The sequence below is a fragment of the Passer montanus genome, unplaced genomic scaffold (assembly GCF_014805655.1).
Source record: "Passer montanus isolate IOZ18808 unplaced genomic scaffold, ASM1480565v1 scaffold42, whole genome shotgun sequence".
NCBI classification, from domain to species: Eukaryota; Metazoa; Chordata; class Aves; order Passeriformes; family Passeridae; genus Passer; species Passer montanus.
The window spans coordinates 2,855,867-2,879,989 of record NW_024369041.1 but is presented as its reverse complement, the minus strand read 5'-3'; the positions used below and the strand labels follow the sequence as shown (position 1 = coordinate 2,879,989).

The 24,123-nt window shown below is 37.6% G+C and overlaps 1 protein-coding gene across 8 annotated transcripts in view; it reads right to left on the bottom strand.

Moving 5' to 3' along the window:
- The window catches only part of GRID1 (glutamate ionotropic receptor delta type subunit 1), a 538,060-nt gene that overhangs the window by 364,889 nt on the left and 149,048 nt on the right, over positions 1-24,123 (bottom strand). Inside the window, exon 1 of one of the 8 annotated variants that reach the window (XM_039719742.1) lies at positions 13,895-13,976. The exons of 6 other annotated variants lie outside the window; for them this stretch is intronic. The gene's annotated coding sequence lies outside the window, so the exon portion shown is untranslated. Of the gene's footprint in view, positions 1-13,894; positions 13,977-24,123 lie in introns of those variants that run through there. One more of the 8 variants, XM_039719743.1, reaches the window with a different exon arrangement.

Genomic DNA, 24,123 nt, shown 5'->3' with positions numbered 1-24,123 from the left:
CAACCCAACTATTTCTCACTACCTCAATACTGTAGCTGATAAAATGGTATTTATTAATGGAAGGCCTCAACAGATTAAACTTGCAGAGTGCAACAATAAAGAGCAAATACATATGAAACCAAATCCTATAGAGGACAGCCTCTTTCCCAGCTCTTCTGTTGCATGATATTCTGCATCACAGCATGACATGAATGAATGCCTTCCAAATGTGAGGTAAGAAGCAAAGGCAGGCAAAAACGTATTTGGAAATAATTCCACATTTTTGCAGGTCACATCTTGAAAATAAATATCCTTTTAGACTACACATATCTCACAACAACCTTTCCCCTAACCTACCATCATGCTGGTTATCTGAGTACTACTGAAACCACCTGTGCTCAATGCAGTAATTCCATCACCACGTCCTTCCTCCAAACATGACAAAGCCTACAAAGCATATCCTCATCTCATGAGGCGAGCAGCCATACAGTAATGTTTCTCAATTTTGGAGACATAGCCTTCCATCTTACCCAAAGAGGAGTAAGCCAAGTTTTCCAGGTACTTGCATGTTAGCAATTCAGCATTCCCTCACCTGAAATCACTTCTGCCCTGTACAAAAGTAAACACAATGTAAATTGTCAGATTTAGGAGCAGGTCTATCAATCCAGGGAAGCTTCACTAGAATCATTCAGAGCTTCACAGGATATCCGTTTTCACAGAATTTCATCATATTGGTTGACCAAAACCACTTTTCCTGAGTAACCAACCCATTGAAGAGCTCCCTTCAATGAATTTAAGGTAAGCTGTGAGCTACATGGAGAGGACTGCTTAGAATTCCCACTAAGAACAAGATATCTGCATCAAAAAAACATTTTACTATTTTGTTTCTCTTCCTTTTTTCTTATCAACACCACACCACAGGCACAGCACGGTGAAGTATTATTACAACTATGCTTTTCAAGACATGGATATGTCCAAAAGGGTCTATCATTGATTGTTCTGAATAATACTTTTTAACTGCAAAGGAAAAGATGGAGCAAGAAAAAAAGAGGTCTGCTATTAAAAAAAAATTTAAAAATCTAATTATTTTATGATCAAGATCACAGAAACATCTCTTTCCATAAGTTGTGAGGTCTTCTCATGTAAAGTACTTGGCCTTCACTTGCTAGACACAACTTCTAATAATTGAACTTCCTAAACTTCTCATTCTGCAGGGTGACTTCGTGCTGACATGGTTTTGACATAAATTTTCTGATAAATTACTGATTCTTTGCCAGCTAAGAGGCAACTTTCTGACAGTGAAATTGAACACTGAGCAACATGAACACCACTCTGCAGCATGCAAATTTTTTATTTAAAAAAAAAAACAGACAAGAAATTTAAAAAGAAAACAATATGAAAGCTTTTCTTACATTAGCTTTAATAAGTTATTTTTGTTTCTGATGTAGCAGACAGGGAAAAACCAGTTAGTTGTGGCTGCAGAGGTCAGGAAGAAATTCTGTTAGACAATTTCATTCTCTGCACAGGTTCTCAAAGTATTTTCAGATGACAGAAAATGCAATAGAGGGCAATAAGCATTAAAAAAACCCACATACAAACGCACCTTACTTTAGATTGAAGGGCACCACAGGAGAAACTCACACTGATTTACCCTGTTTTCATGGAGCTATGAAGATAAATAGTGAGAGAACAAGCAGAGCTCCATCACATGTTCCATGCAGCTAGGGAGAGTCAGAGCTCGCAGTGACAAAACCACTGTGATGCAAATCATTTAACAGCAGAGAAGCTGAGAAGTACAGACAATGTACTCAGGGAGGTGGCTCGGCTCCCTGGGGCTGGGTCTCTATTTGAAAGCCTTCCTTCTGAATACAGCTTGCAGGGAATGAAATTACTCTATTCTGAAGAAAGGTAGAGACCAGGGTCTCTTCAAGCATTACCCACAATCTTCCTGGTGGAAGAACTTTCATGCTAAGATCACTACAAGTTTTAGCTTTAAACAAGCCCTCAAACAGGCTTCTGAAAGCAAAATGGTTTTCTATTCTTTTTGGTATTCTTCCTCACTACAGAACTCTTCACACCTTTGTCAGGAACAGCCAGACACACCACAGCCATTCTTTTGGGTAGAAACAAAAGCATGGAAGATTAATTGGCCACCTTGAGGTACTGAAAGAGATGAGCATTTGAAATAAACATAAGGGTAAGAAAATGAGAAGTAATTAACCTTTCTGGCTCATCTGTCTCCCTGTGCTTGCAACCTGGCATGCAGTTTTGTCACATCAATGAGAAAGCATCTGATCCAGGTACTGGTACTTTCATCAGCCCAGCACCCTTCAGTGATCTCTATGAGATGAAAATAAAGCATATTCCTCCATCTGAACCATCACCAGCATGGAGGTGAGAACACAGACTATTTCCAAAAGGCAAAAACCATTAAAAAATGAAATCTTCATTACAGGAAAAGGGTTTTTGTCACATTTAAGTATCTGATACAGGTGTGTATCATTGAAAAGTGTTCTGTGGTAGCCATTTTTGAACCAATATCCTCTATATGAGGTAACAGCATGTTTGGCAGTGGGGAACTCGGCTTCTTATCCCACCAATCCCCTGATCCTTTAACTCTAAATCAGTCATAACTGGCTGATTCACTGCAGGAGTAGGTTAGATCACCAAAAGAGAGTTTTGGGTAGAAATATGACAAAGACTTATTCAGGAACAGGCTTGCAATGAAAACTAAGTTTTCACTAAATCACAGAAGAAGGAGGAAAAACAAAACAAAACACACAAAAAAAAACAAGACTGTGCATTGTTCTGAGCATAATATGGAGACACAGTCCTCCTATATAATCATCTGGTCTACTAACCTTGCATTTTGTTTTTCCATGATGTCAACAGAAGACTCAGTTCAGTAAAAACTACTTACAGGTGGCCAATGCTTGTTCTAACTAGAAATAAAAGAATGAAAGAAAAGCAACAAATTTCTCATGTCACATTGCTGTGCTGAGAAAAAAAATCCACCGCACAACCCCCCTGCTCCATACCAATAGCCAAGAAATTTCTCAGCCTCAGTTACTGTTATCTTCAGTACATGGGCTGGACACAGCACAACCACAGCTGGACAAGTGTCCTCTTGGACATTCAGCCAAGGACAGCAGAGTTGGTTGGGATAATTAGCAGCTGTAGGTTAAGTTCAAGAACTTCCTAGCACAGAAGCAGTTTTCTTGAAAAAGAAAGTTGAAGAGATACCTGTGAACAGCCCTCCAGTCCCCTAACAAGAACGGACTAAAAATTTTCTAACAACTGAACAGAAACTCACTTGTCTAAATTATTTTAAACTCTACTCCTATTGTACTGAGAGAGAAGTAGAACCTCCTATGGGTGTTTTCAGAGTTCACAACAGAGAAGAATCCTTTCTTCCGTAGTACCCTTTTTATCTTGGATAACAACGACATTGTGAAGTGCATGCAGTGATGAATACCATAGAATTTCACATACATCCAGACTCCTTCCTCTTTTATTCCCACCCACTTCCCCCACCACACCCCAGAGTGACAATCTTTTACAATTTGTCATATGAAAGCCCGTCAAATGAAAATTTTTTCTCCATCACCATGTAATCTCCACTGATCAATGATCAGGAATCTCTACCAATTGACACAGATGAAGACATCAGAAAAACACAAGAGCTTTTCAAACTAACAAAGACTTGACTGATTTGAGTTGCACATAATCTCTAGTCATCTGGAGCTTTAGTTTTTCTGTACAAAACGAGACAGGGATGCTCTCCTGGAGAGCACAGCCACTCATCTCATACGCCTTGTTCCCTACCTGCATTACACACACAAAGGGAAGATCAGTGCTGTGCCTGCAGTGCAAAGACTGCTAGTGACAGCAAGACTGCCAAGCTTTAAAGAGAACTTTGGTAGTAAAAATTCTACTAAAAAATGGTGGCTTTGTTTGTTTGTTTTTTCTATAGGTCAGTAGTTTGAATTCTGTCCAAGTCAACACCAAAGATTGTTATCTGATGCCTGATCTTGAGGTGATAAATGATGTCAACTCTGACAGCAGAATCTCACCAGCTCTGCTCTCTGGGGTCTGCTCTGACATGTCTGCAAGGGGTGATTGCATTTAGGTCCTTTGAGCACAAGGCCACAGAAAAACACCCTCATTAGAACTGTCACCTTTATACCTCTCCACAGAGAAGCTAAAGACCTCAGCAAGCAAGTGACCTCATCTCTCCTGCAGCAATTCCCCGAGGACTGAGGCAGCTCAGGGACAAAACTTGGAGAACACAACCTGTATCTGGATTCACAGGTTACAATTTTCCCTTTGGTTAATCAAGACCTTTTTACACAAGGCAATAAAAACCAACAAAGCAAAAAATTAACAAGTAACACCTTCTAAGTAAAAGGAAATAGGGCTAGTGGACCTCAAAATAGGGGTAGTGGACCTAAAAATTGTGAAGAGCACATCAGATTTTGTTGTTACAAGTGACAACAGGAGTTTCTATTAAACCAACAGAAGTGTGCAAAAGGCAAGAATCCCAAGTATGATGGAGTCGAAACATTTAATCTTCTGTTAATATACTGCTAATATTTTTGTATATATGCCATCCAGTAGAGGCTATATTCACCCTAACATCTCTAACAACCCTAAATCCCTGAAAGATCCACAGATTTTTACAAGGTTTGTTTACCACAATGTTTCATTCCATTCCACTGGGCCAACCCTAGATTTTAAAAAAACATAAATGGTATTCTCAGCTCCAAGAAAAGAAAAAAAAAAGACTACATTCAGTATTGTTCCATTTACAGGTTACAGCTTTAGCATCCTAAACCCCCATGCAATTAGGGATGGGAACTGCCCAATAAGCAGCAACGCTTGTATCTCGCTTTGGAAGGTCCCCAGATAGATGATTTACAATCTGTAACGTTTTTATAGATCATAAGGCTGGTTTACATCTCTTTTATGAGATGTTTTAAAATTTATAAGTTTTCATTTTCCCCTCCCTTGGAGTCCAGTTATTAGTGAAGAGAGGCTTTATAGGTAGCAGGGAAGAAGGAAATTATCAGATTAAAAAACAAACAGGAAAAAAAAACATAGAATATTTCAACACCTCTAATCTGTAAAAGAATAGGGAATAAACTAGTTTGGTAGAACAGTGCTTAATAATTTAAGATACATTTGGACATGTCTTAATCCATTTATAGCCTATGTTACCGAATATAACATCAACATTATAATTTATTCTAAGAATATAGTACAAAAAGAACAACTTTAGAGCAAACATTTCATTTTAAAAATAGGTTTTAATTGGTTAGCAAAAACTTACAATGAATTAGAAATTTCACAAAAAAGTCAAACCTAGAGCATCATAAATTTTAATGTCATAGATTACTACTCATTTCTGCTATCATGCAGAAGAAAATTTTTACTTAGCAATAAAAACTCCCCATGCAAACCTAGAATACCTTTCTTCCAATGTTTGGAATGGTTTCTCTCTAATTCTCCTCTTTCTTTTGTATTTAAAATACTTGAATTAAGTGGATAAGGTTATTTACAGGGAAGAGAGGACAAACACCAATAAAGAACTTCAAATAAATAGACTTTATACTGCTTCATGAGAACAAAGGGCAACTACAGAGATTTAGCTCTGATCAAACCAGCTCTAAGCTACACAGATAGATTAGGATCTATGACCTAATCAAACATTTTCCTCAGAGAGCTTTAGAATTTTTTTAATAAATATTCTACTATTAATAACATGTATTCTCCAGATAATTTTAAGATACTTATCTTGAAGAACTAATCTTTGTAGTTGAAAATTATGCTTTTATCATATTAACTTCCTTGTTTTTTAAAATCTTATCTACCTTTTTTCACCAAGGTATTCACATCTGTTTTGCACAGCATTCATCTCTATCTTTTAAAAGACCAGCTGAACAAGTGTAAGGAAACTAAAAATACTTAGTTTTTAAATAGGTGAAATAGCACTTAGTGTAGTTATCTAAAAAAAAAAAAAGCTGTATTATATTTCTCTTTAAAGAAAAAAGAACTTGAGAACCATTTGTCAGTAAGATGCAGACAATTGTCAGAAGGTGTCTATTCAAATTAAATCTAACAGCTTAGCCCACATCATACAATCCTAATCAAGCACAGTAGCTTTAAAGCATATATTTTCCCAACAAGAGAAAGTACTCAGGATTTGAAATAAATCCTACACTACGTATAAATGTCATTGCATTCTTAATTTCAAAGATAAGCCATTAACATTCACATACATGGAGTTTTGTGGCAAATGCAAGAGCAGAAAGCTGTAACAACTTTCTCATACAAGCAAACATGTTGCTAGAAGAGCAGTCACTTCCTATAACACAATATCTTGAAGAAAATATTCCAAATTTAGAGTGATATTTTGAAGTAAAAAAATAAGTAGAACAGAAGCCAAATGTCTGATAAAGACTGTTTGGATTAAAAAATCCAAACAAACAAGACCAAAACAAAAAAAAAATTACAAACAAATTATAAGAACCCCACATAAGAAAGAAAGCATACAAAAGTCCTGACACACCCAGGCAAGCAACAAGTATGCTGAAACGAATGATTAGCAAAGCACAAATATTTGGAAGGTAGACAAACAGCTTTCCACTCAGAGATTGGGCATTAAAGAGCAGATATAGAACAGATGACAGTGACAATTTTATTTAGAAATTTAAGGGTTATTTTCCAAATAAGTCTGTGTCTCCATTTCATTAATCCATAGGTCAACCAAAGTAGATCAAGCCAATCTCCACACCTTCTGTCTCAAAAAAAGAAGAGCTACCTCTTCCCTCTTTAGTTCATATTTCCAGCAGATCCAAGAGAGAAAAAGGGGAGAAAGATAGAGAGAACTTTTGGGCTGAGTTTGGGGCAAAATTCAAAATTTCAGTTTTGGCTGCAAAAGCCCAGTAGTACTTGCTCATTTCCCCACTTTCCTTTTCTCTTTTTCTCAGAAAGCTTCACAAGGATTCTTGGACAAAGGCACAAACATTAAACTCAGAGGCATGTGGCTCCTCTTGATGTCACACAAGGCCTTGACTTGCATCCCTGCTCAGTACCTGGACAAATAACCCATGGACTATTCTGGAAGGCATTGTGCATGAGGATTTCAATGTAACAAAACGTGTCTCATTCAGTTTAAAGAAGTGAAGTAGGTTTTAAGCAGATAAACCTGTAAAAATCATTTCCGAAAGGCCCAACTTTTATTGTTTACATTCCTTGACCAAAGATGACAATCAGAGGTTATTTACTGCCTTATCAAAAGTCATTTATACAATTGTAATAATGACATAAGTGAGACCTCAGCACGTTCTGTTTGAAGCATGATAAGCCCTTTTCAGAACTTTAGCACAAGTGTATATGTTTTGCAAAGCCAGGGTCTTCCACAGCAACTACTGAGGGACCACATAAATATAAACACAATTCTGGTGGTACCCAAAAACCCCTTGGACCAGATCAACCAGCAAACTTTAGTATTGGGTTGGCTCCCTCACATAATTCCTGTCAGAGATCTGTCATAGCTGAAAATCTGTAAATATCAGTTCCTCAGCATTCACTCCACAAGAGCAGAGGATTTATGCAGTGCACTACAGCTCAGCTTCCAATGCCCTATCCAAGACTGAAAGCCTTGCACATAAAGCACCAACTCTAAGTACAGTTGCAAGCTCTCTGAACACGTCAGTTCACAGCATGGAACAGCTGGGTGTTTTGCATTCAACTCTGTTCAGCTCATGAGTACTTTATCAAACAATCCAGCATCCAAGATTCCAGCCCTCCAAAACATTTGTAATCTGCCTCATGTATTGTTCCATGGAACAATAAAGAGCTCAATATCTCTCCCACTGCTTTATGAGGTTAGCCTCTCTCTCCCTTGAATAATACATCACTACTACTGAAATGTGTAGTCCTTGAGTTGCTTCCAAAAAAGTTAAAAACCTCCTTCTCCTCAAGCCCAGTCCCCTACAAAATGAGTAGTAAATCATCTTTATTATAAATGCAGACTATTTTCCCAGCTACATTTCCCTTCCAAAGAACAAAATGTTTTGCTGATGGTTTAACAAATATCACAGAATCACAGAACCCCACACCTCCCAGGGCAGCTGTTCCCATGCTCTGCCACCCTGCACATAAAGAAGTTTCTTCCTCATGTCATTCAACATCAAATGCCATGAAGGACTCTCCCCTCTCCATCTAGTTGCATGCAAACTGACACACATCTTAGAGAAGAGCTGTAAAAAGCTGGTACCAGCACCACCAAACTTTGAAGTAACCTAGAAAAAACTTTTGAAGTATAGTTTTTATTTCTTCAAGTATTGCTCAGTTGTTCTGAGATAAATTTAGCAAGATGATCAAATAAAACCCATAATTAACTCAAGTTATTCTCTCTATAGTTATTCTATATGTTGTGATCCACCTATAACTTTAACAAAACACACTTTCTAAAATGTATTTTTCTGAAAGCAAGAGTAGATCTTTACTGCTCTGGTGGCTTCAACAGGCAAGGTGAGGGGGAATAAATGAGTGTGGAGTATAACAAGTAGTTCTGTAAGTAGGAAAACTAGTCAGAGTAATTTCCAATGGATTTGTGTCCTAATAGGAGCCAATTCTGGAATCAAAATCATAAACTAATTCAGGAAATACAAGGGATTCCATGGCCAAGAAGCAAACAAGACAGTTCACCTGCTGCTGAAATTCTGTTGTGGTAAAAACAGGAAAGTCCCTGCTCCAAGCACAGGGCCTCCTTCACAGCAGGGAATCCTAGCAGGATCTCCCCAAACAGCCCTCTCTTCTTTGGTTTTGCTCTCCTGTCAAGTGCAGCTGAAAGTCAACCAGACTACAAGAGAAGAGGATATAGAGCTGTACGCACAAACAAATTTTTCTTGGAAAACAAGATGCAATTTTAAAAGTAATATGAAAAGCATTTGTTAGCTAGAATTAGCATAAATCACAGTATATGTTCCTGTTCTATAATTATACTATGTTGTGTATGCTAGAAGTTCTCAAAATCATATTAAACTTCACATTTTTGTAAATAACTGTGTATGTATGCTTAAACATAAAGACCCCCAATTATATGCACATATAAAAATCAGAATAAGTTATACTATTCTCCTTTTTGGCTACTCAGCATTATTTAACCTCTGAAAAAATATAATCCTGAAAACACTGAATTATCCAGTTGTCTTGTGAAAGAAAATGTTTTCATTAAAAAAAACAAAATACAGAAATAACCCTTTTAAAGAATTTAATTCGCATCAAATAAAGGTGCTCAGGAATCACTACCCTTTGGTTTACTTCCTTAATAAATGGTAGCATCCTATGTTATGAGGCAAAAAAAAATTAGTTCTGCATAAAAAATGCATCATTTATGACAAGACTTTATTGTAACTTCTGGTGAGGATACATAGTTTTGTATTTCAATTGACAGTACTTTCATCTAGTGCTCCTTTCACAGTTTTCATGCTATTTTAAGGCACAAAAGACCTACAAAAATTGCTAATATCATGGGTATATGTGATTTTTCCTGTATGCTGGATTCCTGTTCCCCCTACAGCAAACAGCTCTTCATTACTGCAAAAGGGATAGTCCAGCTCCACAGCAAAAGGACACCAGGCATGTTGGACCCTAAAAAGCTCTGGCATGCTCTCAAACTAGAAACAGCACAGAAAAATCACAATTCATCTTTCTGAATAAATAGCGGCAGGAAAGGAGAAATGGCACACTATCCCCCACAGTCACAATGGCACAACAAGCTCTCAGGAAAAAAATATATCACCCAGGAGACAGATTAAAAAGAATCCATAAAATGTGATATAGAGTAAAATTGGAACAGTAGAAGGGAAGATGAAAGCGATACACTCACGTAACCTTAATTACTGAGTTTGGGGCTTGCCTCACCCTCCCCCCACCCCTCATCTGCATCTGCCTAATCTTGTGGAATTCAAACTATCACTGTCTTTAAACATTCTTTTAGACACAGACATAGAAGTGGGACTCAAATTAACTGTCATTATTAAGAACATGACTTGTGCAATGTAAATTGCTAAAGCTGCCCCATTTTGCACCAGAAGACTGGAGTGCAGACTGGGACCTGGGGGCTGATTATCTGGGGTAGAGTTATTCTCCTTCACTTTCTTTGTCTACAAAACATACAAATGTTTGTGTGCAAAGCAGAAGCCCTCTGTGAGAAATGGCAAATGCAAAATAACTGCCACTACCTCCCCTCCCATCACTTATGTAGCTGGCATTTACCTTCTTCCTGAAAGATGTTTAAGTTTTATCAAAAAGAGATTAAAAGATCTTTCTCCCATCTCAGGGAAGTGCCCTACATGTTCCACTGACTACTGTCTGATGGAGTAGTGCTGCCATAATCATCGCTTGTCCTTTGTGACAGAGGCAAGATTTTTATCTAGCCTTATTAAAATAATAAAAATCCACGTATAAATAGTTTATTCAAATGAGAAACATTTCTAATCCTTTAAATTCATTTGAATACATACTTCACACTTATCCTCCATCCCTCAACTTCAGTCCAAAAAAACCCACTCTCCTTTTAAAAAAAAATATTAATTAATTCCAATGCTTTATCTATACTAGCAAGTAACTGAAGACAGTGTGAGGAGATCTTGCACTCTGAGCACTGAACCAGCTGGTGCTGATCACCAAGTGCTCCCAGAATAGGATTACAAAGGCTTTACTTGGGACTAGCACTGATCCAGTGCCGTGGGCTAACTGCCCCTTATCAGCTTCAGGAGTGCTCCTGGAGAGCATCTTCCTGTTGAATTTAATTTGAAAAAGCCTGGTTTGTGAAGTCTGAAATTGCTTCATGACACAAACCAAAAGGTACTAACTGGAGCAGAGACTGATTTAAAAATTAACCTAGTGATTTAAACTCACATCTATACACTCACACACTTAAGTCCGTGTTGTGATATCATTATTTTTTGTTGAAGGTTTCCCAAGAGAATGTGCAGAGAATGTCCACCTGCATTAGTACAAGAAATTAATCTCACAGCTTTCACGTGTGCTGAAGAGAGGCTGGTCCAAAGGCAATTACAGCACATGTGCTGCTTTCACAGCCCCTCACACACTTTGCCTGGCTCTCAATCACAGCCCCTCACACACTTCACCTGGCTCTCCACTGCATCATCCATTTCTCACCTTCCAAAGCATAAAATCAGTCCAAGATGAACTTGCAGAAAGCTATTATGTCAAGAGCTCAAACTTAACTTCTTTGGAGGTATATTGCTATCAGTCTTTGCATCATAAGCATCAGCTTCCATGCAGGCCTCAGCTTTTAAGAGCTCTACAAAAAGTCATAACCAATCCCAACTTGATATAAGAAAAAAAACTTTTTTTTTTTTCTTTGCTAGAAGGCTAAAGCAATAAGCTTACATCCTCAGCTTAAGACTAAAACTACAGAACATAATCTTTAAAGTACTAAGACTGTTATGGGTAAACCTTAAAAAAATTTAGCAAGAGCTCCTCTAGCAACATAGATCTATAGCTAACGCATTAAATGTAAGAAGAAAAGGTCTGATGAAATTACTTTAAAAAATAAGATTTAATTTTGAATTTTAATTAAAAATTATAAGTTTTAAATTTACTTGGCACAGCGTGTAGGAAAAACAAAATACTTGTTTATTCAAGCGTGTTATGCCTCAGCTTCTGGACAAGACAGCTTCTGGTAGCTCAAATCTCTTGTGCTGAAGTGTACCCAAAAATCCATTGCTAACACACTGCCCTATACTGCGGAATGCTTGGGTGGCACCTGATGCCTGAAATTTTGCATAAATCCACCAGGGAAGATGTTAAGTCATGGAAATGAAAAGTGGAGAAATTAAGAAAGAAAGCCAAAATCTCTAACACACCTTATAATATTTGAACAATTGCAGCCTCCCGCATTCTTACTTGAAGGCAGTAAGAAGAAACCCCTAGCTCAGACTTGATTTCAATTGGCTGAGTTTGTTTCTCCTTATTTTAGGGCTAGAGGAGATACCTCAATTTCTGCTCTGGGTGCAAAGTGGAAATGGGTTTTTATTAGGAGCTGAAGGCTTGGCTAGAGTTCCCAAGGGCAGTCTGCAGACCACTTATCATTGATTTAATTATTCTCATTTTTCCCTTCCCAGAGCTACTTAAGGTTGGATTTCAATGGCAGCAAACTTGTCTAATAGGAAAAAAAATACTTCCTAACAGGCAGCTACAGTAACCCCCCCAAACAATTGCACCCATCAGTCCTTCCACCCTTCAGGAGAGATGTGTTTTTGGAGGCAAAGCAACCCATTTTACCGCACCAGAGACAGGTAACAGCAGTATAAACTCTCTCATTATGAGGGGCACTCCAGATAAGAGCTTTCAGAGATGACAGTGATCAAAGCTTATGGCTGATAAATCAATACTGCATATGAATAGTAAGAAGTAAAGTAATCAATGGATTACAATTATGTATGTACCCCATCAAGACAGGAATCAGTCTTTCAAAGTGGGAGCTAAAATAAAAACCTCTCTCTAGATGAGCTAGTGGGATCAACAGTAATCCTTCACAGCTGGACGCGTGCACCCTACAGCACTTCACAGAGCTCAAAAAATACAGTCTAAGAGCTCATTTACACACTGCTAGTTTAGGAACACTGAGCTGCCTTTCAGCTGATAGATATCTCACAGTTTTTACAGCCTCTGAAATAAATCCTTGTAATTCAAAGTGTGCCATTAGCATTTACAAAAGGTGAAACAATCCCCCCAAACAAAAGCAAACTATACCCCTGAACAGTTATAAAGAAGCTTCCACAATAACTTAATGCAAAGAAACTTCTGTTTACTAATGGCCAGCAATTAAAGCCCCAGAGCATACACCTTGTTTCATTTCAAACCCTTGTAATTTGTATGAAAAAAGTCTCTAGGAAAGGCAGAATAAAAATGAAGCGTCTGTTAAATGTGAGAGAGCTGTACCTAATTACAAACCACAATAAGATTCAGCTGGTGCTTTAAAAACATTTGGTCTTAGTTTCCTAATACTAGAGCTTAGCAGATGCCCAGCCAAGCTTTTCCAACCAACCTCCTAGCTATATATGCTCTAGTTTTCTAAAAGGGATATTGTTACAGGAGAACCATGAATATCAATGTACTCACTTCCAATTTGTATTTGTTTCTTATGTTCGTAGCACAATTAAGAGTTAGGCTTTGCTCCCTACTTTTTACATGCACTTTTCACTGGTGCAAAGGGTTTCATTAAACAGGCAGGAGAGAATGAACCAATCGAGTACTGGCTGTAATATCTGTCACCCAGCACAAAAACAGATAAAGCCAAAGTGATTTGTAGTACACATCATTCAAAATCTGTCTTGTCCACTAGTATTCCACAAAACACACAAAAATCTTGATCTCAGTCTAGTTTACTAACAATTAAGAGCCAAGGAAAAAGCCAAGCTGCATGAAATCAACCAATATGAAATCTAGTGGATTTTACTTTAAAATATTACATGCGATATCTATTGGGCACACAATAGAATTGCCTTCTTGGAAGCACAACAGTTACCTGTCCACAGTTTCCAGACAGACAGCCAACACCTCTAAATATCAGGTAAGTAACAATCCCCTGCCCAAAAGGGGCTAGGTCTGAAACTTGGAGAAGTTTTTGTCAGTCTTCTAGCTCAGGCTTAACTCTTTCCAGCTCAGATACTTTCTACACATCAATCTTGTCACTCTGAGACAGTCCTAGAAAGGATTTATGCTATACCTAGCCCACAAACACAAACCAATCTGATATATAAAAACGTATGCTCACAATAAGCAAAAGTGACCCAAAACAGAGCAAACAAGTCTTATTTGTTACCCACAAAGACAAGATATACCATCAACTCCTAAACCACAGAAATCTGACCTGAAAGCTGTTGTTTGAAGGAAGAAAAGCAGGCAGTCCTCCAGCAGACAACCACCTCTCTTGAGTACCCTCAGTGTTCTGCTGCAGCAAGGCCACCTCCACCCCAGGTGTTGCAAATTAATGCCCTGCCCAGGTGTTACCAGTTCCTGCCCCAGGTGCTGCCCATTCCCGGCTGCCTCTCATTGCTGTTTGATGAGCCCGCACCTGCTCTGCACGTGGAGTTCTCTGCCAGCCCCAAATGCCCTCCCTTCCAGGCCTGTCTATGGCATGGGCAAAGCTGCCAGAAATCCTGTAACAGAACGCTGCTGGATTCAATGTGGGGGCAAAAAGAATTTAACCCTGGGCTTGACCCAGCTACTGCTGCAGTCACTGGTAACTCTCCCAGTTGATTTCAGTGCAACAAGGTCAATTTTCCTGCTGGGGAGATGCAGTATTCCAGAGTGTTCACAAAGGAGAGTGTCAGGTGCAAATAGGCAGGTTCTGTCGTACGGTGATGGGAGCAATCAGTCTTTACACTACCAGACAGACAGTTAAGCCAGAAGTGCTGTCAGTGCAAAAATCTCTCAAGAGAAGAAAAGATCTTTAGCTCAAAGAGCTGAGTATCCGCATCTTTAAGAGAGGCAGAACTGCAGAAGTTTTGTTACTCACCTTGCTAAAGCTTGATCAAAGCTATTTTTTCCTTCAAGAAGTCATATTCTCCTTAGTCACTGAATCAAAATAATGTACAGAAACACAATAACCACTCATTTACTTTATAGCAGTCCTATAAAAATTCTGTAAAATATTTCTGGTGGTTTTCCTAAACATCATTTTTTCCTCAATACTAGACTTTAAAGATTTAAGATAATGGAACTTTCACAAAGGGATGGAAACTCAGTCTAGAAGTATCTGCACAAGATTAAAATCTTGATAAATCGATGATGCCAAACAAACACAGGCAATTTTTTACCCTCTACATCTGAAAGCTCAGATTCTCGAATTTGTCTGATTCAATAAACATGATCCATTAGATGATGGAGAAAATGAATCCTGCTACATCAAGTTATATAAAAAATTCATTTGAGATGCTGGATTTCATCTCAAAAACATGGCCCTTTTCCAGGAGGCAGCAGTAAAAAGTAACACTATTTGCTTTAGCACAAGAGACACTTCATCTGGGTATGCTGTTTGAGATATGTAGCTAGATTTTATTCTAATTCTGAAAATTGAAACCTGTACTGTTCTTCTTATCTGCACAAACTAACATATCCATAAACATACATAATTTAGTAATTGTGGCAAGAGATTCTGAAAAGAATAAGAAAAATAATAAATGTTTTAGTTAATAAATAATAAATATATGGGTAAAAGTTTGCTTCATGCAGAGGGAGCTTGGGAAAGAAATGATGCAGTGGCTGCATCCATCAGCAGTCTAGGGAGACATTAGAAGTTCCAGGTAAGAAGGGAGTGTAATTTCTTCTTCACTGTGTAGATATGTATGTAGTCATGGTTCTCTGGCTTAAGAAGTTCTGCATCTTTGAACCAGACAACACCACTAAACCCCTCAAGAGTTATATAAGCACTGCTTATAAAGAAGGAAAATTGTATTGAGACTAAGAAAAAGAAAAAAAAATACACATGGCTTCAAAGGGGCCTAACTCCAAAAAAATGGGCTGAAGAGGAGCAAAGAGGGGTAGAGTGAGGAAAGGTGTCAGGGTAATGAAGAATGAAACCTGGTTCCCAGCTGTGACCGCACTGTAAATGACTGGACTGACTCCTTTAGAAATGTCTCTTGGGGGTTCCTTATCTGTAGGAAAATTATCCATTCTCTGAAGGTACAAGATCAATTCATTCCCATTTGTTAAACTGTCTCTTGGGGGTTCCTTATCTGTAGGAAAATTATCCATTCTCTGAAGGTTCAAGAAGATCAATTCATTCCCATTTGTTAAATGTGCTGGGGCATTTATATTGCAGTGCAACAAAATAAGAAGCTTTATAAGAATCTTTGATGCAGTCATGACAATTATGCTGTTTTATTACTACTCTTCAACATTTATTCAAGTAGGGTATAAATCCCTCATGGTATAATTTTAAAACTCTCTTAGATCCTAAAAGCTCACAGTCTAAAACCTTGATCCAACACATTTAGAACATAGATTCTAGAGCCTGCACCAACATCCACAACAAGAGAATGAAAATATCTCACTTTCCTCCTCTCACTGACCTTCCTCTTTTCTTCATCTGAACTTCAGCAGAATCAGTATCTTGTAAATTCAGAGCCAGTTCTCATAACCACAGATTTTATTGCTCAGACAGCAATAACATCTTAATATAAATCATTCTAATTGTTCACAATAATAAATACTTAAAATGAATTTTTCACAGACACTAATAATTTTAAAGAACAATTTATGTAAATCATATACAAAGAAAAACATATTTAAGACTTGAAATTGTACTGCTTGCATATCAGGTATCTGGATAGCAACTGGAATATTGCCTATTCTGCCTGATATTCATCAGTATCTGTGCTCCACAGAGATCCAAGGCAGCGAATACACTCCCTAGATTTGAGGCAGTAAGATGAAAGAGGAAGATAGAAAGAAGAGGAAAACTACACTTGAAATTGCATGGGTCATATTACTGCATCCAATGTCCTTTACCCCTCCCACACTGATCCTTTCTATACCTGAACAACCTCTTCCTCCTCTCCCAGGGGTTGTTCACAGGAACACTCCTCACGTCCTGTCATCATCATCTCCAGGTGACATGGAAAGTGCCCATCATTATCCATCTGAAACACTTTATACAAGTAGTTTATTGAACACGCCTGGTCTGAAACATTCTTAATAGCAAAATTTGTATTTTAAAGACTGTCTTCTAATAAGCAGGAGAACCTTAAGTAATTCAAGTTTACTTTGGCACTCACTACATCAACAGTGTAGTGCCCTTAGGGGTCTGAGGACTAAGAACAAACCTAAGAGCTTGGTTACCATGAATGCCATCAAAACCTCTAAATTTGCAGACTGTTTTAAAATGCACCCTCCTTTCTAGCTGCAAATAGCAAAGTCCTGATGTGGTTGCCAAGAAACCAGTACTTGCAATTCAGAGTTCATGTTTGAGAGATATTTGCACTCACAAACATTTATTAAAGCAAAACTGAAGCAAACCAGAAAATGCGATATAAATTCCTCTTATGATTTCTTAGTATCACCGTAAAACAAAGTACACATCCCAGCCCTCCCATCTTCAGATTACTATGCTCCCAAAGAAATGGACTTTGTTCCAGCTGCTTCCCTGGAACATGGAACTGTCTCCCCATGCACTCTGACACACCCAGCATTGATGGGTTTCAGGGACATCTCCTCATGAATTATAGCACAGTCGCTGGGGTCCTCACCAACATCAAGCTCTTTTAACTCACTGTCCCACTTTGTGGATTACTGCACTAGTTCACTGATTAAATCCAGAGTTAATTATGATTATTGTGCTGTAAAGCACCTTGGGAGACATGACATGAAAAGTACTAAAAAATGCAGTAGAATTTGATTACGCTGTATCTTCTCAAACCCATTTATATGTTAAAGACTGTCTTTTATTACATTGACTATTACATTTCATACAAACTCCAGTCTCAATCCAATTTTGCTGTGCCATTTTTAATTATTAATATTGCTGTTTGCAACCAGAGATTTGACAAGGTTAGGCCCTATTTGTGCTAGGTCCTGTACAGACATAAAACAAATGGCATTTCCCAGCAAAGATAATTGACCAGGTGTAAAAGCCAATAAAATTCAAGAAAGACAAGATGAAACAACTGCTTGAGACAAACAAACAGGAAGCCAGAAGGAAACCCATGGCTAAATGATAAACCACGAAACTATTTTAAACAAAATTTTTCACCGCTTTTTAAATTCCCCAAAATATATGTATCCACCAACTTCAGTCATGCAGTGCTGATTTATTTTACATATTAATCCATTTTAAGGGATAAGGAATAAATAAAATAAGTAGCCAGAAAAGTTACAGGTAGTTCTGAAAATCCAAATCTAAAGATTCAAGATTTCTGCAATTCACCAGGACACTGCTATGTTTATAATACTGCAATGAGTAGAATCTCATTGCAACAGAATACATCTTATACCCTGTGATAGTTCTCTGTTGTTGGGATTCCACAGATAAATCCTTCACAAAAGGACATCCTAAAGTTGCTCCTTGGCAGTTCAAGTGTTCTGAAGGTACTCTGTACTTTACTAGGTGATCCTTTGCTGTAGTTATTCACTCAAACATGTGATTCATCACTTCACCTTTTCTATTATATTTTTTTTCAGTTTTTCATTTATTTTCAATTTTGTCCAGTAGTGGTGTCATTGTAGAGGTATGAAAATTAAGAAAACAGTTATTAAGCCAGGAAGGTAAATGTCTGTGAAGAACAAATGTCAAAACTATGAAAACTTTTCAGGAATGAACAGAAATTCAGAAAGTCTACAAGGCTTCAGACATTGTGTGATTTACCAAAGTTTTTGCAAGGTGATTTTCAACAGTCTTGAAAGGATAGGATCAGATAACCTTCTTCCCTATGAACAGAAAGTTTCTCCAAGAGGAGCAGATATCAATAAAGACTGCTGCATATCCAACATTAGATGATGAAACTTCCTTTCCAATACCCATTTGCAAAGAAAGAAAGACTAAGACTTGATATAGCAAACCAAGTAATCTATCCAGAGATTTAGAAACATATCCAAGTACAAATTTACATTTTTCCTTTAGGAAATGTTACTTTGATTAATAGAGAACTAAAAAAGGGCTAGGAAAAAGTCAGGTTCATGGCACAACTTTGGCTTACTTCAGTTGCATTGACTCTACCAGTTTTCACATCCTGAATCCATGCATAACAAACAATTCTTATTTAATAAAACCCCTATTTTTTAATGAAAAATAGTCCTTCTTCCATTTACATTTGTTTGTCAGCAGCAGCAGATTTCCTTTACAAAAAAAATCTACTGAATAGAAAGTGGTAATTTTAAAAGCATAAACACCCATTCTTTCTTATCTGATTATTCCTGCCCATCTTCATGTATTAAGGTTGTATACTCACAGCATTATCCTATTTGTAATCTTCAAACATACAGGGCTTTAGAACCAGCCTCTCTAGATATCAGTGACAGGCAAGATTCTATCCTGCTAAGGAGGGATTATTGTCTTCCTGTTTCAGAAAGCAAGTGAGTAAGAATCGTGAAATAAATTAACATTGTCTGTCTCTACAAGTCACTGTGACTCCCCTTGTTTTAATTTCTGCTGTTATTAAAGCTTTCATGTAAAGTGTATTAACAGCAAGAGCAGAATAGAAATATAAACTGCTACTGGAACAGACTGATGCTGGTGATGACTGATGACTTGGATTCATCACCTTTTAGTCACTAGACAAAGAAAGGAGGAGGAATGGGGGAAAATTGTACTGTGGTAATTAGAGATCCAGGTTCATTAGTAAAGGCGGTTTTTATGCAGTCTAAAAGAGCACTCTGTACCACAAATCAAGAAAATATGCACACATGCAAAACAAGCAAGAAATTTTTCTGTAACTTTATATATAAATATATGAGGTAGAGTAATAAAGCAAGGAGAGATAACTGTATTACTGATTTAACTACTCAGTTGCTGTGCCAAGAATGAAGTCAGTTTATTAGGTAACTTCTCACACTGGAGTAGCATCCAAATTTCTTTTGTATCATAGAATGTATTCTTTTAAATTATCAAGGTCACTCTTTAAACAGACACTTTCTCCCTCTAGTTGTGCTTGTATCAGACTTTAAAGAATATAAAAGGAAATGTGATTTTATTCAGGAGTTCCTTAAATACTCTCGAATTTGCCACTGTCCACTATAAACCAGACATTTGTCAAAGTGAATCAGCAACTGGCCACTTGCTGGCTAAAGAAAGCTGAGTCAGTGCTTCTGATCTAACAGCAACGTCCCACATCACATTCAGAATACACATCAGTGTGTTGTTTACCAACCTAAAAGGAAAATAAGTTATTGCCGTGAGTCACAGAGAGAAGGGAAAAACCACAGAAATGAAGATGAATGTCTGGAGCCCAGAAGAACCGGAAACAATAAAGAAAACCCTGACACACAGAGAAGGCAGGAATTGAGTGCCAGGAAAAGACAAATACTGCTATAGATTCAGATGTCTTTCTCAGATAACAACCACAAAGATTAGTGTTTGCTGCCAGCTAAATCACAAAGAAAAATCTTCTAATGTCCTGTACTTCAGCCTGGATTATTAGATTGTATTGAACTGTATAATTAGGCTACCACCAAATTAAGTACGGCAAAAGTTCAACTGCACTTCATACAAATATAAATATGCTAAATTAAAGGGGTTTCTCAGTGAAAATCAATAGTGATATAATCATGCATCTTTTAACATTGAAGATGACATGTTTCCTTTGCATTAGAAAACTGCAGATTTGCCATGATTAAAGAATCAAATTTAAAAATATGAACATTTCAGAGCCAGGGAAGAAGGAGCAGCTCAACTCTGGTTCTAGCAGACAGAAACTCATCACCAAGAAAATGAACTGAGGAAGGAGAGTGTTTCCAGCATGCCAACTAAAAAGTATAATCAGGAAGAGGATTAAAAGCATGCTTGTTCTGAATGATTCATGAATCATAATTTCTGCTCTTGCCCGGGTAATTAGAAGGCTTTCAACTCCAGTTCAGAGATCTGGTTTGGGGCATTTTTTATTCTCAAAACTATTCAGCTAAAAGAGGTTTTTTTTCCTTTCAAATGTTGACATCAAGGCAAGAGATGTAGAAATGCAAAATACGCTTTTTATCAATTAATAAGAGCCCAAGATTTTAAATTCCCCAATACCAGTCAAGGGACAAGAAAAACACAGATCACTTCAGGGTGAGTTTCTGAGGAAGCATCCTAAACTACAACTCCATGATACTCTTGGTTGGGAAGGAAACATGTGATAAAGGCTAACAATATGTAATTTTAAAGAATAGCTATAGGGCAAAGCATATTGCATTCACTCACAAGTTGTTTTTTTTTAGGCTGATTTCAGTTATTAAAAATAAAAAAGCAAACAAAGCATGATCAAAACTTTACTGCTGACTCTGCTTAATTACACACCTACTCGGAAATTCATGGCAACTCTCAGCACAGAAGTCTGATCTAAGTGCCTATGCTGGCAGACTTGACAAGCAGGCTTATGAGACAGATCTGTTATTTTTGTGCTCTGTGATGGGCTAATTTCTTAATTTGCATGTTGCATCATGTGTTAATGAATGTCTTACATAGGATAATGCACAAAAATTGTAACATAAGATGAGGAGCTTTCAGATGTAACATTATCACTGGAACTCAGAAAAACAGAAAGCTGATAACAAAATGAATGTCACAGATCTGTTGATGAAGCATGAAAAAGCTTCCTAAATGAACTAACTCTGTCTCTTGGGAGAGCAAGAAAACACTTCTTCATACATCAGAGGATCTGTCTTATTTTTAACTCTTCTCCAAGTTCTTTATTTTATTAAGTTTTTGTTGCTAGAGACTGTATAAGTCTTTTTTTCGTAAGGTATCCACTAGTGGTTCCTTTCCAATTTCAGACTAACATTTTTTAATTCTCTAAGTCTGGTTTTAAGAAGTTCCCTCATTCATTGGTGTTATCAAGTAACAAGTAAATAAGTATTTAAATTGCTAAATAGCTCTCAAACATAGATAAACTTTTCACAAAGGTTTGTAAAAACATGCACTGCTTTATTTTGTACAGGCTGCTAAGCAAGAGTCACAGCTTAGCCTTTTTACATGGTCTGGATTAACAAATGACAGCAACATGAAATATCCTATATTCTCATCAATCATGTCAGCCATACAGTCACAGATCATTTTCCCATTACTTCTATAGGGTTTTGGACTCCAGAAAGATTATCCATAACAACATGTAAGGGAAAGAAAATTTGTCCGTTCTCTAATCCTTTGAAATAATTGTTTATTCTGTTCTAAAACAAGGTGGTCTGCAAATCCTGTTTCCTGGAGCCTTTGTCAAACTGAGGTTAGAAGAGAAGAGTTCAAAATAAGTTCCAGTTTTAAGTTATTTCAGGTCAGAGAGGCACTAAATGTTGCATCACTTTAATTCCTGGCTCTAGAGTACCCTTTATTAACACTTTACTCCTTGGAATTTGTTTATCTGTGTGTGTGTGTCTGAGCACACACGGAGCCTTCTGGCCAGCTGGGTTACATGAAGGTTACTAATCACACTCTCTCAAAACTGTTATGGTTTCTGTTATGGTGGCAGAAGAAACAGATAATTTTAGGCAACAAAGTTTAACAATCAAGATTTAGTGAAAGGTAGAAAACTCATCAACACATTTATTTGACAGTACTATTCTGGACCTCAGCAAAATCACATCAGTGACAGGCATAATGCACACTTTCTCTAGAAATCAGTAACTGAGACTGTTTTTAAAGTAATAAAAACAAACTTATTTTTCTGTTTCAAAACAACAAACAAGGGAAGTAGCAAGCTTTCATCCCTCCCTGCTCTCTCCCCACAGAGCTGCATTTCTAGATAGGACAGAATGTAGGCACTGCAAAATATTCATTCCCTATTTAACAGCAATAAAGCAGTCAGAGCTGTTTCAAGGCTGCAAAGCCTTAATGGTCTAGGGTACTTAGAGGTGTATTTTTATGACTGTCTTCCCCCTGGCTCTGGGCACTGAACAGCGTCAGAGCTGTTTCAAGGCTGCAAAGCCTTAATGGTCTAGGGTACTTATTCCCCCTGGCTCTGGGCACTGAACAGACATGAATTGTGATGCTGTCCAGGGCAAGGAAACATTGCCTTCAGTTTACAGCAGGAGAACTGCAGGGCCCAGAGAATAAGTGTCCTGACCAATGTTACACATCCTGGTATCTGTGGCAAACTGGGAGATTCTGGTTGAACCATCAAGTTAATGAACTTAATAAATTAAGGAGACAGAATGCAAAATGTTCTCTGACTCCACAAAATGTGGTAGGTTTACACAGCAAGGGATGTTTATACAACACAGTGCAGTGCAGAGGGTAACCCTAAAACGACCCTTACATTTGTTAGACTGGGAATATGAAACCAACTTCCCATACAGCTCTGTGCTCTTGGATACAACCAACAGAGATGAGAGGCAGAGCAGTCTGGACAGCACTGAAATGCTTTCTGCCATAGAAATTGCTCTCAGGGTCTCAGACAATTTGCTTAAACCCAACCAAGCAGATTCTACTGCAATCTCAAATAAACTTGGAGGTAGCCTTCCAGCCTAGGACACAGGAAACCAAATTGCTGCTTTCTGCTCTGTATCACACATTTTCCTGCACCTTAGGGAAGCCAGAGTCTACCTTGTCTTTCAGTTCCCCAGCTTTAAAATAAAGGTGTATTTGCTAAGGATAGGATTTTTCTGCCTCAAAGGCAAATTGAAACACATCATAAAAGTTCAGGGAGCATTGTAAGCAGCCCAGAGAAATACTACTTTGTTTTTTCCACAAATTTCTCCAACTCATTATGCTCAGTGAAAGACAACTTACCACTGCACATTAAATCTTTACATTTACTGTTATTAATCTTCTGCATTCTAAATGTAAATATATTCAATTAAACTTATGTTGGATCTCTCTTTGCGAATAATCTCTCATTTATTTTTCATATAAACAAACTTGAAATTCTTCTTTCCCTCTAGTTACTTATTTGTAGATTACATTGGCATATGATACTACTTCCTAGCTACAAAGTTAGCCATGCTGACAAAATTGCCAGCAACATTCTGGGTAAAACAAATCCCAAAGAGCAAATCAAAAGAAACTATAGAATACTTTATAGGGGGAAAAAAAAAGGTAGAATGACTGTCCTGTAATAAGTACAATTCTAATCCATAGTTGCACTGATAAATAAATAGAGATCCCTCAGCCTGTGGCCTTCCCCAAGTAAGATCGCAACATTTACTTGCCCTGTCTGATGCGACAGAGCACTGATTGGCTCTCTTTGCTTTCTATGAACTACAGGGGAGTGTGCCACCCTTCTTTTCCAAAGACTTCCTTTGAATTACAGTTGGAGATTCATTTCTCTCCCCCAGTACTCACAGGAATATCTACACTATTCCTTTCTGCTCAAAAAATTATAACCTCCACTGATGTGTCTCTTCTACTGCATCACTGCATTCATTATGCAGCACATCTCCAAATTCCAAGACAACGGGATGCTGATCCAGACAACT